Below are 13,665 nucleotides of genomic sequence, written 5' to 3'. Positions count from 1 at the left end.
TCATTTCAGGAGAAGATATATGAGTAGAAGAATAGAAAATAGTTTTGGGTGTAAAAAAATGGATAAAAGTGGTGTAATTTATATGTTGTTATAACAAAAATATTATATTAAATAATAGTCAATTACAACATTCACATAAGAGAAAAATGCCCGGATAGTCCCTGTGGTTTCGCCTTTTTTCACCTATAGTCCCCAACTTTCTAAAACTACCTGAATAGTCCCCAAGTTTTCAATTTTTGTTCCCGGATAGTCCCTGAGTCTAACTTCAGTTTGTTTTCCCTGTTAAGTAGGTGTGAAATGACAAAACTACCCTTCATTAAAAAATTAAAGCATTAATAGGTCATTTATAAATATAAATGGGTCCCACCACTATATTTTTGTAAATATACATACACACAGATCAAGATCAATAATCTGAGATTATCCCTTTCTCTCTCGTTCTCCCTCTGGTACACCACCACCACCACCACCATCACATCCACCTTCACTGTCGCCATCACTACTGACCACCACCACCGTCGTCACAGCCACCACTTCCGCCACAACCACTACCGCCGCCATCATCACCACCCCGCCACAACCACCGCCGTCATCATCACCACCCCCCGCCACAACCACCATCGTTTCGATCTATTGATGTTGTTTTCATCAGTGATAGTGATGATGATGATGGACAGAAGGAACCTGGTTCTAGCTTCAAGGTACTTCCTTGTTTGATTGACTGGAAAACCCAATTCGATTTTGGTTTCAGCTCACTCCGCCGCCATCATATCAACATCAGTAAGATATGGCTGCCTCCACCCTTCTCAAGAGAAGCACCATTGCAGCATCAAATCTCTTCAACAAGCTTCTTCTTCCTATTCGCTTCGTTTCTGCTACAGCTTCCGTTCATCGGAGCTTCAATACGAACGCATCCCAGGTCTCTGCTTATGAAGATTTCAATCGCATCGAATATGATTTCTCATTCACCTGTTCGTACATTTCATCGTGATATTGTTTTGATTTTGTTATGAACCGATGTTACATTGTGTGATTGATACGGATCTATGGTTTTTGATGAATGCTAGTTTTATATGTTTTTGTTTCAGTTTGTGATGATTAATTGATTTACACAGACATTTAATTTTGTGATTTAAGTTTTGATTGTTGTTTTGTGCTAAATTTGGTGCCTGTGAATGTGATTTTCTTTAGGTTAGGTTTGCAAAGTGCTTTGAACGTTGATTTAATTGGGGATGGTTGTGGCACTAATGGTTACGGGGAAGTGGAGGGGGTAGATGGTGGTGGTGGTTGAAGGTTCTCCGGTGGAGGGTAGTGGTGGGTGCTGGTGGGTATAGTGAGAGAGAAAGAGAGAACGGATATGTTTATAATAAACCATGTGGGCCCCACCTGAATTAACATATTAATTGTTTTGTTTTTACATTAAGGGTAAATTGGTCATTTCACACCCACTTAACAGGGAAAACAAACTGAAGTTAGACCCACGGACTATCCGGGAACAAAAATTGAAAACTTGGGGACTATTCAGGTAGTTTTAGAAAGTTGGGGACTATAGGTGAAAAAAGGGGAAACCACAGGGACTATCCGGGCATTTTTCTCTTCACATAAATATAGGTAACAGTCATCTTTTCGGCTTTAACCTCGAGTTCACTAGCAGGAATTCTCAACCAGAATCTCTTCTGCCATTTGTGACGGTGATCCCACCCAACCCGATGAACCCAAACAAAGTGCCCCCCCCCCCTCACCGTTAACTTTTGTTTATATATTTGTGTACTATGGTGGATGACTAATTTTTCATCATCAAAAGACATTAATACATCTATACTATATAATAAAAGAAATCAATTTTGGACACTTGTCATCATATTAGGCAATGTATCTTATAGATAATTATTATTTAGTTTAATCTCTTCTAATTAAATATAGATAACCATCCTATTAGATATTATTTAATTTAATCTGTTAATGATAATTATTATTTAGTTTAATTTTAATTTAATCACTTTTAGAAAAAAAATCATAATTAGTTTATTAACCAAACACATTCTTTATTAAAATATCTATCGATAAATTTTAACTTCGTTTGATGAAAAGAATTAGAACTGAAGTTGGCTCAAAATTCATAATTAGTTTATTAACTAAACATATTTTTTATTAAAATATCTAACGATAAATTTTAAACTTCTTTTGATGAAAAGAAATAGAATTGAAGTTCGCTTCCGTTTTTTTTTCTTTTGAAAAAATTAAAGTAAATTGTCATTTTAGTCTCTGAGGTTTGTTCAAATTTACCATTTTAGTCCAAATTGTGTTTTCCCCTCTGGGTCTCTGACTTTTCTCTTTTGTTGCCATTTTGATCATTTTGTCTAACTCCATCCAAAAACCCCACTTTTAACCAGGGGTGTTTTGATGATTAATTTTAAAAATGTTTTACTTACAGGTTTGATCCATTCTTTTAAAATGGGGTTTCTGGATGGAGTTAGGCAACATAATCAAAATGACAACAAAAGAGAAAAGTCAGGAACCAAGAGAGGAAAAAAAAAACTATTTGGTGTAAAATGTCAAATTTGGACAAACCTCGGTGACTAAAATGGCAATTTACTCAAAAAATTACCTACATCTACCAAGTAAATTAAAGAAACTAGAGCATACTGATAAAAATTAATTGCCATATATATGATCTAAACTAATTAAAATAAATAACTATCTCATGAAGTTCATCATTTTTTTTTCTGTCCGGTATTTTTTCGCTTATGATAAGTGGTCCTGTTTTTTCCCATCTAAAACTGCACACACATAATAAAGTAAACCAATTTAAGACACATGCCAATCATCAAGACCATCTAGAATTCTATTTTCCCATCTAAAACATAATCGTTGGCTCTGTGTTATTAGCTTGAATAATGGTCCTGTTTTTTACAAATAATTAATTAGTGTGTCAAATATGAGATGATATTTACTATTTTAGCGATTTATCCATTTTTTTAAATTAGAATGTTATAGAACGGTTTGTGCATTAAAACATACTTTGGCCGGCTTTTGATCTATTACAAGCACATAATATTACAATGAGTAAATTCATATTTAATTAATTAGTGTGTCAAATAATTAATTGTGCATTAAAACATACAGCTAAGCAATGAGTAAATTCATATTTACTGGTGGAAACTAGCGCAACTGGAGCCTTGACTGGAGGGATGTCGGATGGGGCTGCTCTATTGTTTGTTGCCCATGCCATCGCATTTGCGAGACAGTGGCAACTAAGAGAGTATATATAACAACAATCATCGAAAGTCAAAACAGTTTCTCTTATGCTTCTATATATTTTTATAAATAGCAAATATGACGATGTTTCATTCTTTTAATGTTGTGTATCCACCATTGCCATGCATCTAATCATGAACCTTATATATACAAGGGCGGGCTCAAGTGTTAAAGGGAAAATGTTATGGGGTTTGAAGGGTGGAAACAACTGAATTTGGATCATATATGAGGAAAAGCATAGCAGAAGCAAGAGACAGAGGAAAAGAAATGCTTGGTAGAAATTACTTTTTCTAAACCTAATTTCGAATTTCATTTCTTGATTTGTAACTTTTCTGGGCATATACTTATGTAATCCTCACTTTGATATCTTTTTTCTTGCAGAAACTATATTTATTATAGGTTTATAGTTTTGTGGTGTTTATTAGCACTTAAATTGAATGGATTTATGTTTTATTGTATTATTTCAGTTTATTTACAGTATTATTTGGAACTTGGAAGGATGACTGATTTTAGGCAAATAATGAATATTATTACTGTACTGATACTCTTAACAGTAAACTTCACATAAAACTTTAGATTGCATGTTTTAAAGTTTGGTTTCATTTTAGACAATTAAACCTTTAAAGTATTTTCATTGGTTAAACAGCGTGTACACGCGGGGTTTAACCTAGTTAATATCTAAAATTAATATCATATTACTAGGACACTAATTCAGTTAAATGCTTTTAAAAACAGAAAAATAATATAATAAATATATAATAACGAAAAAAAGATAACTTACATTATCCTCTTACTCATCTATAATAACAACTTTAAAACAACATTTTTATTAATGACAACTCTTGTTTATATATTTGTGTACTATGGTGGGTGACTGATTTTTCATCATCAAAAGACATAAATACATTAATATCTAAAATTAATATCGTATTATTACTAACACACTAATGAACAACTTGGTTAAATGCTTTTAAAACATAAAAATAAAAATAATAAATATATAATAACGAATAAAAAATAACTTACAATCCTCTTACTCATCATCTATAGTAACAACTTTAAAACATCATTTTTTTAATGACAACGCTTACGTACTAGTATATTACACCAAATAAATCGTATAACGTACTTCTTGTTTGGGATTGAACCCAGTATCTCTCACTAAAAAACAAAAACCTCTATCAAGTAAGTTAACCTCAAATTGACTTAAAACTACAATTATATTACTTAATTTGATTATACAGATCGTGTCTTGTAATATACAAGGTTGGTAATTCAGCTGCATAGATATATTTTTTCAAACTATTATATGTGAGCAACATAAATTAGGTGGTATTAAGCTATTGCAATCATCATCTATTGGATTATCTATTTATCTATCTTTTGAGGTCTAGTTCAAGGCGGAAAACACGACATACCTTAGAGCAATCGACAATATGGCGTCATCCATTATATACGTGATGCATGACCCAATTATGAAAGATTTTTTTAGTTATAAAGTAAATTATTTTATTGAACCCATAAATATTTTGTATTGTTTTTCACATGTATATTATTTTATTGAACCCATACATATTTGTACTGTTTTTCACATACCTCATGTAATAAAATATATATTATGGAGTGAGTATTGTTGATCATTTCCAATACAGGTAACTATTGTTGAGTAACGAATCTTGGAATTTTTTTATAGGGTGCGAAATAGTTTTAAAGATTTTAGGTTTCTAGGTATATAAAAAATTGGTTTATATCGGGTGGGATCATGTTGGGTAATGTAAAACAAAAGAACATCAAACTAAAATTTATATAATCATCAAAAACATGTCAAATGTCATTACAAACATGTTTAAAATTGTGTCATACGGGTTTTCATTTTTTGAAATCTATGCAAAACATCATATACAGCTACTTTCCTAATGACCCCTCTTGAGAAATCTTGCCAAAACTTCCATACTCGTGGTTCCTATCACATATGTGACAACTCGTAATTCTGAACCTATCTTTGTGTAATATTTGTGAACATGACACGACTTTGTGAATTTGAATGATTAATTGAATGTATGATCGTATGCTTTGTGTATTAACTGTTTGTGTTAAGTAAACCGAATCGCACAACAACTTCAACCCGGTCGCACAAGCCTTTGGGCTTTGGGTTCTTACCACTCTTTGAAACCCGAACTGAATGGGCAGCCCATTAGGGGTTTCGGCCCACTTCTCTTATACGTACAACACACACACCATGAGGGGGTTATTTCTCATTTGTTTGCAAAACACTTAACACACAAAGAAACCCTAGCTCTCCTCCTTCCTCTCGAGAAACCGACGGCAATTAATCCCCCTCCATCGAAGCTTGTTCAGATCCATTCTCAATCCTTGTTCTCCTCTCAATCCGGTTAGTGTTTTAGTGCTTATTTGTTACTTGATTGTATGATGTGCGATATATATGTATGTTTTGCATGATAATCTTGGAATGTTATCGGATGGGTGTTGATATGAATTTTAGTGATAATGTGACCGGTCATATGTGTGGTTTGGAGCATGTTTATGTTAATCGGATGTTGCCATGATTCGGGTTACATGTCATTGATTTAGAACCGTGTAGATGCTAATCGGATTTGCATATTATTGTTTTAGAAACGAATGCTTGTTAACCGGTTGCATGTGTGAAATCGGATTGAATTATAAGAGTTGTTTAGATATTGTTATGTTTTGATCATGTTAGGGTTCATGAGATTTGATGTTAAAAATGCTTGTTTGATTCGTTCGGATTATAGCAAAACTGTTAATTGATTTGATTGAAACTGCCAAATCTGTTTACAACTTGTTACGGAAATCATGGACTACAAATCAGGAAGCCAGTTACACACCTTGTCTCGACTCGAGACCAACACACCGGCACAAAACAGCACAACTCGAGACCACGGTTGCGGGTCCGGTTGCGACTCGAGACCGTGTAGTCTCGACTAGAACGTGACAACTCGAGACCACCTTGTTGCGACTCGAGACCCCGAAACCAGTACAACCCGAGACCGCCTAGTCTCGACTCGAGATCTCTGGTCTCGACTCGAGACCATATACACGTACACACTGTTGGACTTGCACACTGTCACGAGCCCATCTGATTGGGCCGCATATTTGGACTTTGTTTATGTGAAGCTACTGTTGAACTGCTATGCTTATACGTGAATACAATGGTCAATACTTGTACACAACTTGTTACGAGACGTGTAGAACATACGTGCAATACTTGTATACAAACCTGACTTGTATGATAAACATGCTAGGACGTGGTTGATCACATTGTAGCTTAACTGAACCTTTTCGTGTATCATACCGAGCAACCCCAGGTGAGTTCATTGCATTTTCTCAAGCATGCGTCCCGGTGGTTTGGGACAACTAATAAAAATTTGGAAGGGAAACTTTGGGTAAACAACTTAATCGGTTTTGGTATTTGAACATGGAATCTATCATCATCGGATTGCCTGTAGGGCAATGGGGTAATTAGTTGATAGCGCTATTAGGTGGGAGACCTCACACCGGGCCGTAAGGACGGGCGTGAACTAATTATCTGGGTATCGCTATGGTTGTTAAGAGGCACACTCCTCGGTTACATATGGGCACACTCCCTAGGGTAACTAGCGTGAACAACATAGCATCGGTTGCTAAGAGGCACACTCCTCGGTTACATATGGGCACACTCCCTAGGGTAACTAGCATGAGCAACATCGTAACGCAACATTGAATCGCATTAACATACATCTGGTAACAAAACACGTTAACAAAACCTTGAACTCACCAGCGTAGTCTGACACACTTGTTTGCATGCTTGTAGGTCGTTAACCTTGGAACATGGACTTGCTATCTGGGAGTGCTGGAGTGGTCATGGATCGAGGCTCTGGGATTAACTTACATTTAATACATTGGTTTTAAGTATTATTATGAAACAATTGCTAAACGACTTATTACATGCTTCCGCTACACAACATCTTGAGGATTGATATCATGTTTGACAATTTCTATTGGTAATTAATGGCATGTTTTATTAAGTATTTACCATTGGTTCAATGTGATTGGTGGCTCGAACTCTGATGCGTAACACGCCTCGCGGGGTTTCCGCATGTGGAATTTTGGGGGTGTTACAGTTTGGTATCAGAGCCACTGGTTATAGTGAACTAGGTTTTAAAACGTTTTTGTAAAACCAGACTATAACCGAACACCTTCGAAAATCGATCATGACACTCAGCTCCAGATTGCAAGGTTCGTCTCTCTTACTTTGTGCATCACTTGTTTAGCAATCACACACTCACAACTAGCATGGAATGAAACATTAGATACTATGGTGACATGATAGTGTGACACTACTCTTTGAATCATATGAATCGTAGCCTTGTGATACCACTTGTGTGTAGATTGAAACGGGGGGGGGGGGGGTGGAACTTCGAGCGCAAGCTAAGAGGCTCTGAGATGAACATGCAAATCGCCTTATTATTATGGGTGCACACTTAATAATAACGTGGGGTGCATGCAAGTCCCAGTGAGGCTTATCGAGCGTGAGAAGGATTCTGCCTTATTTTGTGTACGAACTTGGTAGTGAATAGATATTAGTGTGATACATGAATTCCACCTTGATCGACTCCTAAATCAGTTCATTTCCAACTATAGAATCATGAGTGGACGAGGACACGGACGTGGCAACATCAACATGACTCGGGCTGAGTTGACTGACTTAATCAATACCCGTGTGGCTGAGGCCTTAGCAGCCTATCAAGCTGGTACGGAATGTACCAAGTACTCTTTACTCTTATACCACGTACACGTCTTTTCACTCATATAATGTGTTTCCTTTCGCCATTTAGGTCAACACGCACAACCCCAACCTAATCAACCTGCTTGTACATTCAAAATGTTTATGGACTGTAAGCCACAGACCTTCACCGGGACTGAAGGGGCTGTGGGGCTTCTGAGATGGTTCGAGAAAGCAGAGTCCGTGTTTGCTATCTGTAACTGTCCCGCTGGGGACAGGGTGAAATATGCTGCGGGTACCTTGGCGGATGGTGCCCTAACGTGGTGGAATGCCCAGGTGCAGTTGTTGGGCATCGAGGCAGCGAATGCCACAACTTGGGAAGACTTTAAGGAACTGATCAGGGAGGAGTACTGTCCTCGGGATGAAGTCCAGAAGTTGGAAAACGAGTACTACGACTTGAAGATGGTTGGATCTGAAGTCGAAGCATATGTGAAGCGATCGTATGAACTGGCCGACATGTGCCCGAACTTGTCCCGGCCTATGTCTCGGAGGATTGAGTTATTCATCAAAGGGTTGCCTCCGCGTGTGAAGAGTTTGGTCACTGCAGCCCATCTTAATGATTTGACACAGATTGTTCGTCTGACTCATAAGATTGTGGACCAGGAGGTAGAAAGTAATTCGCTACCCCCGCGCATTTCAGCCACTACTGCTGCTGCACCTACTGCTGCTACATCTGCTAATGATAACAAGCGGAAATGGAACGACTACGACAGAGCATCCAGTGCTGGTCAGACTCAGAAAAGGCCAGACAACAACAGCAACCGCAGCATCAGCCAGTCGTCTTCTGTCAATCAAGGCCAAGGAAGTGGCCACAGCCAGGGTTCGTATGCAGGGAGGAAGCCACGGTGTAACAAGTGTGGCTATCATCATTTTGGGCCGTGTGGTCGGATGTGTAACAAGTGTGGTAAGTCGGGCCATGAGGCCAAGGATTGTAGGACCTCACAACCCAAACACCAGCAGCAACAGAACCAGCAAAACCAGAGACAACAGGGGCAACCACCCCAGCAGAACCAGGGTTTCAGGAAGGGGTGCTATCAGTGTGGTGACGAGGGCCACTTTAAGCGGGATTGCCCTCAGCTAAACCAGAACGCTAACGATAACAACCGCCCGAATAATAACAATGCTGGGAACAACAACAACAACAACGGCAACAATGGGGGAAATGGTGCTCGCGGCAGAGTGTTCCAGCTTGGAGCAGGGGATGCCAGGAATGACGGCAACGTTGTAACTGGTACGTTTCCTGTTAACAATCGTATTGCTTCTGTATTATTATTCGGGTGCCGATTGGAGTTATGTATCCCTAGAGTTTAGTCAACGATTAGGGATAACCCCAACACCTTTAGAAGTTAAACAAGTAGTAGAACTAGCAGATGGTAAAACGATAGAAGCCTCGAATGTCCTTTTCGGGTGCAAACTAGATCTCGTGGGTCAGGTGTTTGATATTGACCTCCTTCCCGTTACGCTCGGTAGTTTTGACATAGTGGTAGGCATGGATTGGTTGTCCAAGCACCAAGCAGAAATTTTGTGTAAAGAGAAGATCGTGCGTATCCCTCTCCCTGATGGGGAGACATTATTAGTTCAAGGGCATCGTAGTGGGACGATGGTTGGTATTATCTCGGCCATGCGTGCACAGCAATATCTGCAAAAGGGGTATCCTGCAATGTTAGCGTTAGTTACCAACGCTCAGTCTGAAGAAAGTAAGATCGAGGATCTACCAGTGGTGCGAGAATTCGCTGATGTGTTCCCAGAGGAGCTACCAGGGTTACCTCCTCATCGTCAAGTAGAATTCCAGATTGATCTTGCGCCGGGAGCGGCTCCGATTGCTCGAGCTCCATACCGGTTAGCACCTGGAGAGTTGCAAGAACTGTCTAATCAACTGCAAGAGTTGTTGGACAGGGGCTTTATTCGACCCAGTTCTTCGCCTTGGGGAGCCCCAGTACTATTTGTAAAGAAGAAAGATGGGTCATTCCGTATGTGTATTGATTATCGAGAGCTCAACAAGGTGACCATTAAGAACCGCTATCCATTACCACGCATCGACGACTTGTTTGACCAGTTGCAAGGGTCAAGTTACTATTCAAAGATCGACTTAAGATCAGGTTATCACCAGGTAAGAGTTAGGGAAGAGGATGTTCCCAAGACGGCTTTTCGAACGCGCTATGGACACTACGAGTTTTTGGTTATGCCGTTTGGATTGACTAATGCACCAGCGGTTTTCATGGATCTCATGAACCGTGTATGTAAGCCATATCTCGACGAGTTTGTTATAGTGTTTATTGACGACATCCTAGTCTATTCCAAGAACAGGGAGGATCACGAGCGTCACCTACGTCTCATCTTGGAACTTTTGAGAAGGGAACAACTGTATGCGAAGTTTTCTAAGTGCGATTTTTGGATTCGAGAAGTACATTTCCTTGGCCACGTTGTTAATGAAAAAGGGATACATGTGGATCCTGCGAAAGTGGACGCAGTTAAAAATTGGGCGGCACCAAAGACTCCCTCTGAGGTGCGCCAATTTCTTGGTCTTGCTGGATATTATCGAAGGTTCATTAAAGATTTCTCGAAAATCGCGCAACCCCTCACCTCGCTGACACAGAAGAACACGGCGTACTCTTGGGGAACGAAGCAGGAAGAGGCCTTCCAGTTGTTAAAACAGAAACTTTGCAGTGCACCGATCTTGTCGTTACCAGAGGGTACCGAAGATTTTGTGGTTTATTGTGATGCTTCGATTCAGGGTCTCGGTTGCGTGTTGATGCAACGCGAGAAGGTGATAGCTTATGCTTCTCGTCAGCTAAAGGTGCACGAGAAGAACTACACGACACACGACTTGGAGTTAGGAGCGGTGGTATTTGCGTTGAAGATTTGGAGGCACTATCTGTACGGTACCAAATGCACCATCTACACCGACCATAGGAGTCTCCAGCACATCTTCGACCAGAAAGAATTGAATATGCGACAACGACGATGGGTGGAATTATTGAACGATTATGAATGCGCCATCAAGTATCATCCGGGCAAGGCGAACATCGTAGCTGACGCCCTCAGCAGAAAGGATAATGCACCTAGGCGTGTGCGAGCATTGCAACTCACGATCCAGTCCAATCTTCCTTCCCAGATACGAGACGCTCAGTTAGAAGCGTTGAAACCAGAGAACGTTCGAGCTGAAGCTTTACGTGGCTCGAGGCAACGACTAGAACGAAAGGGAGACGGTGCTTACTACGTAACTGGACGCATTTGGGTTCCACTCTATGGCGACTTACGAGAACTTGTAATGGAAGAAGCGCATAAATCACGTTACTCCGTACATCCTGGATCAGATAAGATGTACCACGACTTGAAAACTACATACTGGTGGCCTAGCATGAAAGCCCACATAGCAACCTACGTCAGCAAATGTTTGACTTGTTCTAAAGTCAAAGCGGAACATCAAAAGCCCTCAGGTCTACTGCAACAACCAGAGATACCCACATGGAAGTGGGAACAGATCGCCAAGGATTTCGTGACAGGGCTACCTCGAACTCAGGCTGGGAACGATACCATTTGGGTGATTGTTGATCGCCTCACGAAGTCAGCACATTTCTTAGCAATCAAGGAAACAGATAAGTTTTCACAACTAGCAGCGATCTACCTTAAGGAAGTAATTTCTAGACACGGGGTACCTACTTCTATCATCTCAGATCGAGATCCACGTTTCACTTCTGATCTTTGGCAAGCAATGCATAAGTCGTTCGGTTCACAACTCGACATGAGTACCGCTTATCACCCGCAGACGGATGGTCAAAGCGAGCGCACCATCCAAACACTTGAAGACATGCTACGGGCATGTGTAATCGACTTTGGGAAAGGATGGGAGAAGCACTTACCTTTGATAGAATTCTCCTACAACAACAACTACCACACTAGTATACGAGCAGCCCCATTCGAAGCACTGTACGGACGGAAATGTCGTTCACCCCTCTGTTGGCTTGAGGTGGGTGACAGTCAGATCACAGGCCCGGAGCTTGTGCTTGAAACATCGGAAAATATTGTTCAGATACGGAACCGTATGGCCGCAACTCGCGATCGTCAGAAAAGCTACGCTGACAAGCGTAGTAACCGCTGGAATTCGAAGTTAATGATCGCATCATGTTAAAGGTCTCACCCTGGAAGGGTGTGGTACGTTTTGGGAAACGCGGCAAACTAAACCCCCGTCATGTGGGACCGTTCAAAATTCTGGAACGAATTGGAAAGGTGGCCTACAGGTTGGAATTACCTGCTGAGTTGGGTAATGTCCATGATGTGTTCCACGTATCACAGCTAAAGAAGTGTTTGGTTGATGAAACACTAGTAGTACCATTTCAAGAGCTAAAGATAGATGACAAATTACAGTTTGTCGAAGAACCAGTTGAGATTATGGATCGGGAAGTTAAAGTTCGTAAGCATAGTCGTATCCCAATTGTGAGGGTCCGTTGGAACTCGCGACGTGGACCAGAGTTCACGTGGGAACACGAGGACCAGATGGAGCTTAAGTATCCACAGTTGTTCCCCAAAGACAAGACAAAACCTAGCGAATCTAATGTTAATGCAACTAGTGAATTTCGGGAGGAAATTCCCATTCAAGTGGGGGATGATGTGACACCCACGGAAAATGCACAGTCATCTTGATTTAGCATTGCACTGTTTTGTGATTACTTCTGTTTGTGGTGTGCTTATCAAATTTCGGGACGAAATTTCTTTTAAATTGGGGATAATGTGACAACTCGTAATTCTGAACCTATCTTTGTGTAATATTTGTGAACATGACACGACTTTGTGAATTTGAATGATTAATTGAATGTATGATCGTATGCTTTGTGTATTAACTGTTTGTGTTAAGTAAACCGAATCGCACAACAACTTCAACCCGGTCGCACAAGCCTTTGGGCTTTGGGTTCTTACCACTCTTTGAAACCCGAACTGAATGGGCAGCCCATTAGGGGTTTCGGCCCACTTCTCTTATACGTACAACACACATACCATGAGGGGGTTATTTCTCATTTGTTTGCAAAACACTTAACACACAAAGAAACCCTAGCTCTCCTCCTTCCTCTCGAGAAACCGACGGCAATTAATCCCCCTCCATCGAAGCTTGTTCGGATCCATTCTCAATCCTTGTTCTCCTCTCAATCCGGTTAGTGTTTTAGTGCTTATTTGTTACTTGATTGTATGATGTGCGATATATATGTATGTTTTGCATGATAATCTTGGAATGTTATCGGATGGGTGTTGATATGAATTTTAGTGATAATGTGACCGGTCATATGTGTGGCTTGGAGCATGTTCATGTTAATCGGATGTTGCCATGATTCGGGTTACATGTCATTGATTTAGAACCGTGTAGATGCTAATCGGATTTGCATATTATTGTTTTAGAAACGAATGCTTGTTAACCGGTTGCATGTGTGAAATCGGATTGAATTATAAGAGTTGTTTAGATATTGTTATGTTTTGATCATGTTAGGGTTCATGAGATTTGATGTTAAAAATGCTTGTTTGATTCGTTCGGATTATAGCAAAACTGTTAATTGATTTGATTGAAACTGCCAAATCTGTTTACAACTTGTTACGGAAATCATGGACTACAA

This window comes from Helianthus annuus, chromosome 7 (genome assembly GCF_002127325.2).
Source record: "Helianthus annuus cultivar XRQ/B chromosome 7, HanXRQr2.0-SUNRISE, whole genome shotgun sequence".
NCBI lineage: Eukaryota > Viridiplantae > Streptophyta > Magnoliopsida > Asterales > Asteraceae > Helianthus > Helianthus annuus.
This window is presented reverse-complemented; position numbering follows the sequence as displayed.